This window comes from Pinus tabuliformis, chromosome 3_2, assembly GCF_031772625.1.
Source record: "Pinus tabuliformis cultivar Carrire ecotype Pingquan chromosome 3_2, CPIR1, whole genome shotgun sequence".
NCBI lineage: Eukaryota > Viridiplantae > Streptophyta > Pinopsida > Pinales > Pinaceae > Pinus > Pinus tabuliformis.
This window is the reverse complement of record NC_142302.1, coordinates 1,290,142,701-1,290,151,802: the sequence shown is the minus strand read 5'-3', so window position 1 is coordinate 1,290,151,802 and position 9,102 is coordinate 1,290,142,701. Positions and strand designations below refer to the sequence as shown.

Sequence of the window (9,102 nt, the reverse complement as noted above, 5' to 3'; positions counted from 1 at the left end):
ATAAACCAACTATCTCATAACCCTTACAAATTTTTATTAAATGATGCATATGAGTGAGCGAGCGAGATAATTACCTGTGGTTTTGATGCCATGCTATAGTTGTTGAAGATTAGAGGTGTTGCGTTGTTTATTTGTTGCATGCCATTCTCCTTCCTCATATTTCTATCTGTTAATGGTTTCTTGGCTTTTGCAAGTATCTGCGACTGAAGATCTGATGTTGCTGCTGTTGTCGAGCTCCTGGATCATCCTAGTGAATACTTGTAGTTGTTGATTGACATTTGTTAAACACACATGGACAACAAAGACAATGTGAAAGATAAATCAGGAGAGTACATTTTTTTATTAACATCAGATATACATTTATAGTACAATATGTGACTCTTGGGTTTCAGATCCCAAGGTCTCTTAGACTGCTTAGTCTTTTTGGCTTCCACACTAACCCATTTAGGATTAGGTGTCCAACATTCCCCCCCTTAATCCGAAGGGTTATGTATGAGTCCAAGAAGAGAGCTGTAATACAAAATGTGCAAAAAATGCATGGCAGCACTAGGCTAAATGTGCTCTATGAAATGTTGGTAAAAAAGGGCAGTGGTTTAAGGATGACCACCAACACTGGAACGCTTAGTGCAGTTCCGAGAACTCTTCCAAACTCGCGAGAAACTGAAGTTTTCTGCTAGAGGAAGTGATCCTATTGTTTTAAAGAGGGAAACCTTCAACCATAAAAGGGAGGTCTCACCCCGCATAAAAGGTAAAACTTCAACCTAAAAAGGGAAGTCTCAACCTGTGATGGTTTAAGGATAACCAACAACTCTGGAATGCTTAATGCAATTCCTGGAACTCTTCCAAAGCTGGCAAGAAGCTGGTGTCTTCTGCTAGAGGAAGTGTTCTCAATTTTGTTCCTGGAACTCTTCCAAAACTGGCAAGAAGCTGAAGTCTTCTGCTAGAGGAAGTGTCCGAGATCGCCAACTGAAGGCATGTTCATGGGCATCTTTGTCTCTAGCTACAACTCTGAAACTGGTGTGGCAGGTTGTGGCTCAGGCTCGCTTGATGTGACTTTGAAGCTTGTAGATGACCATCATTTCCCCCCTGTCAGATACAAGGTGAGATGATGGAGAAAACTCAACTGCAAGACTGTTCAATACTCTGGAACAAGTTCTGACATGTGTTTGGAATATCTTCTTGGCTGTTGATGCCCATTGCCAAGAAGCGATCCATCCAAGATGAATCTTTGTTCTTGCAGGACGTTTGTTTCTGAAGCATCTGTGTGAAGAATGGTTGGTTTTATGACAGTGCTCACATGGATGAAGATCAAAACAGTGATCTTTCAGATGGCCAACTCGGTCACAGTGTTGGCATTTCACGATCTGTTGTTGTTGTTGTTGTTGTTGTTGCTGTGGAAGAGGGGCAGAGTCTGGAACAGCTGGAGGTGAACTGTCATGAGGAGCAGGTGAATTGTCATGAATAAATCCAGCACTTTGAAACTGAATGGGCTTGGCATAGTCTGGAATATGAAAGGATAAGTCCTTGTCATATCCAAGACCAGTTTTGTGCTTGTTGTGGACAAGCTGTTCCCAAGGTCTGACGATGGGCTTGGGAAGTGCAGACTTAGTTTCTGCATCTGCATGTACAACTGCTGCTTTATTTGAATGAACTGTAACATTATTAACATGCTGCTGATGGGTGGTTGTCTCAATGTTCTGAACAAAAACAGGTTCAGAATGGTGTCTATTTTGATGTAGCTCTTCTTGCTGTAGCTGTGATTCAAGCTGTAAAAAATCGATATTTTCCTGTGCATTTTGTAAACATGTCTGAATTTCTGAGAGAGATCCGTTGCTGATTTGGAATGTTTCATGATTCGAGGAATATATCAGATTTTTTAATAACTCTAATATTTTAGTAATTCGAGGCATATTCTTCATTGTCAAAATTACACCCCTTTAAAAGACTGATTACAACTATGACTCAATGAGTAAAAGTAACACCCACTCACAGTACAGTACAAAGACACAGAAAAATCCTTTGTAAATGTGCAGCAAATGAATCAAGGAACAGAAACTATAATGAGTTTTAAATACAGTTTCACAACTGGGGCAGCAGCAACTGCAAACTTGCTTGGATCCTTCAAATACTCCTTCCCTTTTGAATCAGAAATGATGGCTAACAAAACTTCAACAATTATAACACTGTCATGGACAGAACTTGAATGCTCATATATAAATGCTTTGACTAGGGTACGAACAAATATTTCCTGATCTTGCCACTAGTTTGCTTCAGCATTGGAGATACCAGATTTCTGCTTCTCGCTGGTCCGATCTATTGGCTGGAATGGCTGGAAATTTAGTGAGCTCAACCTGTAGCAGAGTCGGTTTACAGAGGCAAAGTCATTCGGTCTTCTGCACGGAGATCAACGCACAGACCAGCTTATGCACAGTCTCACAGTGAGCAACAATGCATAAAATCCAACAGTTTACTACAAGAAAGAAAGAGATGTTTTCCGTATACAGTGAAAAAAGTTTGACAAATAAATTCCCACTGAGAGCTGAGAAGGTAGACTTTATAAAAATAGAACAAGAAGTTCAATTGCTGAGCATGAAGTGTATGATGCAGTGATATTGAAGACAGTGTAATACACCAATGTAATACACCAGAACAGTGCAAAAGAATACAGCCACAATTACGATTTCCCAGGAAGACTATAGGACACTTCAATATCAAAGAATCCAGAATGCTGCACTGAAGAGATAAAAAAACTCGCAAATCATTATGATAAACATTTGGATTTTCTTTACAGAAAAAAACCTTCTTCACTGATCTATTATGTAAATATCAAACAACACTGAAAGCCGACTGAATTGTTGATGAAACATGTGAAGCAATAGTCCGAGATGAAAAATTTTGAACCTGTTTCTTTGCATCTTTTCGGCATTTTGGTAAATCCAACAATGTTTGCAATGCTTAAAGCCAAACAAACTCCAACCACTAGAAGATAATCAATGTTGAGCTTGATTAAGGCTACAATCCCCAATGCCACCCACACAATAGCTGTGAGATAAAGCGTCCACCAAAAGAGCCATGAATCCCTTTTGTTAATCCGGGATAATGACTCCTGATCTAGGGCTTCAAACTTCCAGACGTTGTCCCCTTGCTCACTGATCTCATTCCACCATCTTAGGCCAACTAATATCCTTCCACTAACATTCTTGACCACCCAAAAATCAAGAGCAGCCAGAAATACCGTGACCACAAAAATGATCACAAAGGAATTCACAAACAAGGAAAACAAGACATAGAAAGCAATTGCAGCTCCTTTGAATAGTACGTGAAAGAGACACATCAATGGATTTGCATAATTCTCCCCCTCTGCCATCAGAATGCGCTTAAGGTAATCAGAAACTTAGATGGGCTTCGTTCCATATCTCACTAGCGAAAAGAATAAACCAGGCAATGTCAAGAGCAAGTGTAGAGGCCAGCAGTAGTGCATAAGTCCGACCCAGACTCTGACTGCTACTCGGAAATAATCACCTTTTCCGGGTCACTAACGAGGTTCCCCATCTCGAGAGACGGGTGAATCTTTGTGGACCGCAAAACTGAAAGTGCGTGCTACTACACTATCACCATGTGAAAGAGAATAAAGATATCAATTCACAGCATAGAAAGCTTCATTCAACCCGCAACACAACATCACCAGGAAATCACGAGAAAAGTGAGAGCTGCAATCGATGAGGACTCTGTAGCAAATGCGGGATATTCAAGATTGCTTCAGCGGCTTCATGACATTCAACGCACAGTCATTCAAACGAGAATGATTCCAAGCACTGTCAGTTATTGAAGGCTTGTAACGGTCCCTTTGTATAGCAGATGCAATAACATGAATTATGATTGGTTTCAGGGCAGAGAATCGACAGAGTATATGGGCAGAGATTCAGGCATTAGGCAGGCAGAGAGACAAATGATACCAAAGCAGCGCTAAAAGAGCGTTAATATGATATGGACAACGTTCAAATGGAAAACGCATTCAAAGATGTTATGAAACAGCGTTAAACCGATATGTACAGATGTGCAACAGCAGCAGCTAATTATATGGAGCAGCGCAGGAGCAATGGACAGAGATGTCAGTCAGGAGTAGCGCGTTAGCAACAAAAATGCACACAGTGACAGAGATAATGAAGACCACATCAGTGCTATTCAAGGCAGCTCAGACACAGAATTATGGGCAGAGGTGCAGGACTGACATGCACATAACAGGCCACAGAAAAACAAGCGGCTCTGATACCATGTTAAACACACATGGACAACAAAGACAATGTGAAAGATAAATCAGGAGAGTACATTTTTTTATTAACATCAGATATACATTTATAGTACAATATGTGACTCTTGGGTTTCAGATCCCAAGGTCTCTTGGACTGCTTAGTCTTTTTGGCTTCCACACTAACCCATTTAGGATTAGGTGTCCAACAACATTCTATGGGATATGCTGCTACAGAACTTCCTACAGGATGTCCTATAGCTGTTTCTCCCTTAGAATTATTTAATCATGTTGCTAGCTAGGGCTGTGATGATGGTGCAATGAATGGACAAAGGGAGTAGGAGTGTGTGTAGAGAAAAGGACACTTAGGTAATGCTCTTACTCCTCTCTGTTTTTATTTTTTCTCTTTTTTCTATCATTGGCAGAAACTATTGAAACTGATATTTTTTGTTTTGAATGGTGAGTGCAGGGATGATAATGGTGGACGAGGTGAGGTATTGAATAATTCCTAGGATGAATTTTAGGGACCCAAAAAACCTACCATGTGCCCTTGGATTGCTTCCTATAGGTTTTCCGGACCACTATATCCTATAGATCATCCTGAAGGTTTTTAGGGGATCCTATAGAAAACACAGTCCTCACCTAAATCGAATCAATGGAGTGGGAAAATGATAGAAATGATGGAGGGATGCATGGTGAGTAGTGGGGGAGATGAATATGTGTGAGGTAGGGTTCCCTTTGGATCCTCCTTTTTCTCCTTGACTGTCTTTCTTGCCCACCTGCAAATAACAATTTTATCTTTTGTCTCTCTTTTTTCTTTTTTCTTCTTTGAAAAACAACTAGGCTGCCTTAGAGAGGTTTTCACCCTAGTTGTTTGCCCTGGGTGCCTCAAGGGAGGTTTTCACCTAGGGATCTTATTATTATTTTTTTTCATCATTGGGCCACCTCATGAGGTTTTCAACCCAACAATGGGACTCAGGTGCCTCATGGAGGTTTTCACCTGAGTCCTTATTCTTTTTCTTTTTCAATGACTTGATGAGGGAGGAGCTGAACCTTGCTCCACCATCATCACTATTTTATTGATATTGTCAATGAACTCTTGTTTTGATAAAGGTCTCTTGTACATTTTCAATCGGTGCCCATTAACAAGCAATGGAATGGCTTCTTCATCTATAGTTCTGATTTGCACTGAACCATTATCATGGCATCTTTCCACAACATAAGGTCCGAGCCATCTTGTCCTTAGCTTGCCCTTGAAGTCTTTATACCTAGAATCATATAACAATGCCCAATCACCCTCCTGAAATTGCTTCTCCTTAATATGTTTATCATGCCAGATCTTCCTCTGAAGCTGAACTATCTTTGTATGTAGGAGGGCTTGCATTCTGAATTCATCCAAGCCATTCAATTGGAATAATATCTCTTTTTGTGCATGATTGAGGTCCAAATCTAGTTGGGTTTCCATCCTCAATGTGTTATATTCAAACTCAATGGACAACAAGGCCTTTTTCCCATAGACCATCTCATAGGGCGTAAATCCAGTGGTGGTCTTCCATGTGGTATCATAGGCCCAGGTGGCCTCAACTAGTCTCTCTGCCCAATCCTTCCTACTGTTGCTCACTACCTTGGTTAAGATGCCCTCTAGTGCCCTGTTGGTCACCTCCACTTTCCCATTAGCTTGTGGATGATATGGAGTGGAGGTCCTATGCTTGATTTGGTGATGGCTGAGCAGTTCTTCAATCATGTTGGAGGTAAATTGGTTGCGTTGGTCTATGACTAGCTCTCTAGGGTACCCAAATTTGTAGAATACATTCTCCCTTAGGAACTCAGCCACCTTCTCTTTTGTTGTTGCCTTGATTGCCTTGGTTTCTACCCACTTAGTCAAATAATCAGTGCACACAATAATGTATTTTTTTTGTTTTGAAGGAGGGTTGATAGCCCTAATGAAGTCCATTCCCCACTTGTCAAATGGCTTGAAAGTCACTTGAGGCTATAGGGGAATTTCATCTCTTGGAGTAGGCTTTCCCATCCTCTAGGACTGATCACACTGACTAGTGTACTTTTTCACATCCTGATGGAGAGTGGGCCAATAATAATCTACTTGTAACACTTTGAATTTTGTCCTCCTTACTACAAAGTGACCTCCACGGGGCCCATCATGACAAGTCAGAAGGATGATAAAAACTTCCTCTTCCCTTACACACCTTCTCAAGATTTGATCTGAGCCAAGTTTGAAAAGATTTCCCCCAATCCAGGTGAAGGGGGCGCTTTTCTTGACTATCTTGCTCTTTTCTTTGGAGGGCAAGTTTGGTGGGAACTGTGTTGATACCAAATAGTTTGCTATATTAGAAAACCATGGGGAGAGAATTGAAATAACAAACAAGTGCTCATCTGATAACTGGTCATCCACCATTCCCTCTTCACCTTTAGGTAGATTCACCCTAGATAAAAAGTCTGCAACAACATTTTCCTTACCAGGCTTATCAACAATGGTTAGATCAAACTACTGTAATAAAAGCAACCATCTTATAATTCGAGCATTCACATCTGGTTTGTTCATTAAATATTTGATTGCAACATGGTGAGTATGCACAAATGTTTGATAGCATGTAATGTGATGCCTAAATTTGTTTAATGAATGCACAACAGCCAGGAGTTCCTTTTCAGTCACAATATAATTTAGCTCAGCCTTTGACAAGTTCTTACTAATAAAATAGATGGCATAAGGCATTTTTTCCTCTACTTGACCTAAGGACACTCCTATGGTTTTTTGTGAGGCATCAACATGAATATGAAAGGGGAGGGCCCAGTTTGGGCCTCGGAGAATTGGTATAGTGGTTAACTTACCCTTTAGAATGTCTAAGGCCTCTTGGAAGCTTTTTGACCATATAAACTCAGAATATTTTGCCAAGAATCCAAATAAAGGAGAGGTTAACTTGTTGAAGTCCTTTATGAACCTTTGGTAGTATCCAGCTAACCCCAAGAAACTCCTGACATCTCTCTACTTTTGTGGAGGTGGGACCCTTTGGATGATGCCTATTTTGTTCGGGTCCACCCGCAGTCCTTGCTGAGATATTGAATGACCTAGTACAGTCCCTTTAGCCACTAATAATTCACATTTTTCAGGACTTAGAGACAGGTTCATTTCAATGCATTTGTGCAATACTTTGCCTAGGTTAGTCAAGGCTTCTTGAAAATCACAGCCATTAGGTGTAAAGTCATCCACATAAATTTCCACCGCATCATGTACGAATTCAGCAGAAATACTCAAGACTGCTCTCTAGAAAGTGGCGGGAGCATTGCATAGGAAAAAAGGAAGGACCCTATAGGAAAAATTACCCTAAGGAAAAGTGAATGTGGTCTTATCCTGGTCTTCTGGGAAAATTTAGATTTGGTTGTACCCACTGAATCCATCTAGGAAAAAAATCACTTTTTCCCTGCCAGGTCGTCTAACACTTGGTCAATGAAGGGTAGGGAAAAATTCTCCTTCTTTGTGGCTTTTTTCAACTCCCTATAATCGACACAAATCCTCCACATACCATTTTTCTTGGGAACTAAGACTAAAGGGGAGACCCACTCACTGTCAGAGATAGGGTAAATGAATCTTGAATCTAGCAGTTTTTGCATTGCTTCTCTGACTATATCTTTAAGAGTTGGATTCATCCTCCTTTGTGGTTGCTGGACTATCTTGCAACCTTCTTTGATGTATATGTGGTGAGTACACATTGAGGGGTGTACTCCCTTCATTTCCTTGTAACTCCAAGCAAAGGCTTCTAGGTTTTCTTTTAACATGTTGCATAGCTTTTCCTCTTTGAGAGAAGAAAGAGATGGATTAATTTTCAAGGTTTTCTCTGGGCTAAATTCTATGGTTTTGACACGGAGTGGGTTGGAATCAGCCAAGCATAAGTTAATTGGATGGTTGTTCTAGGTTTCCCTTACTTCTTCTTCTAATGGTAATGAACTAGGAGTTGGGCTTTGGAGCAGGTGTTCAATCAAGTCATCCTCATCTTGCTGTCCTCCTCCTATGGTTGCTTCTAAAGCATAAAGTTGGGCAGAATAAACCTCATCTTATTCCTCCTCCTCCAACCATAAAGGTAAATCATGCTCTAGAGAAGGTTGAGTAGGAGGGTATAGGACTAATTGCTTGGACATATGCTCATTCTTGATGGTCATATTCCCAGCTCTGCAACTAATGTAAGCATTGGTTGTGGCCAACCATGGCCTCCCAAGGATGAGAAGGTAAGCAGTAAGCTTAGCCTTAGGCTGGATAACTAGCAAATATGCAGGGTATTCCCAAGAGTCAGTGGATACCATCACATCCTCCAGAATTCCCTCAGGGGTGGCTATGGAATGGTCTGCAAGTTACAGAACTATTGTGGTCTTCCTTAATGATCCTTGGAGGTTGAGCTTGAGCATGGTGTCCTTGGTTATCACATTAATGGTAGCCCCAAGATCAATCAGAGTGTGTGGGACAATGGTGCCATTGATGCGCACATCTACTATAAGGCTTCCAGGGTCCAAATATTTTAGACATATTACCTGCCCCAGCATTAAGTCAGACAACTACCCAATGACATTAATGGTAGGGGCATCCCTTTTTCTTCTTCCTGGATGCTTGAAGCATTTCTCCTTAATCAACTTATTGTAAATGGGAACATCTTTTATTGCTTGGAGAAGGGGGATCTTTACACATAGATTTTTCAATTCTCCCAGAAGTTCAGTTTCTTCTGGGGTAGGCTAGAGTGGTTGGGCTAATCTCTCAGGAAAGGGTGGATTTACTTTAAGGTTTCTTTCCTCTGTTTCTTCCTCAACCTCCATATGTGGAGGGGTAGGTTGGTTATCCAGGAGAATTC

At 40.9% G+C, this 9,102-nt stretch overlaps 1 pseudogene; it reads right to left on the bottom strand.

Annotated features, from left to right (window-relative positions):
- Positions 1-2,654: 2,654 nt before the first annotated feature.
- On the bottom strand, positions 2,655-7,912 carry LOC149185463 (Golgi apparatus membrane protein-like protein ECHIDNA; annotated as a pseudogene).
- Positions 7,913-9,102: the final 1,190 nt, after the last annotated feature.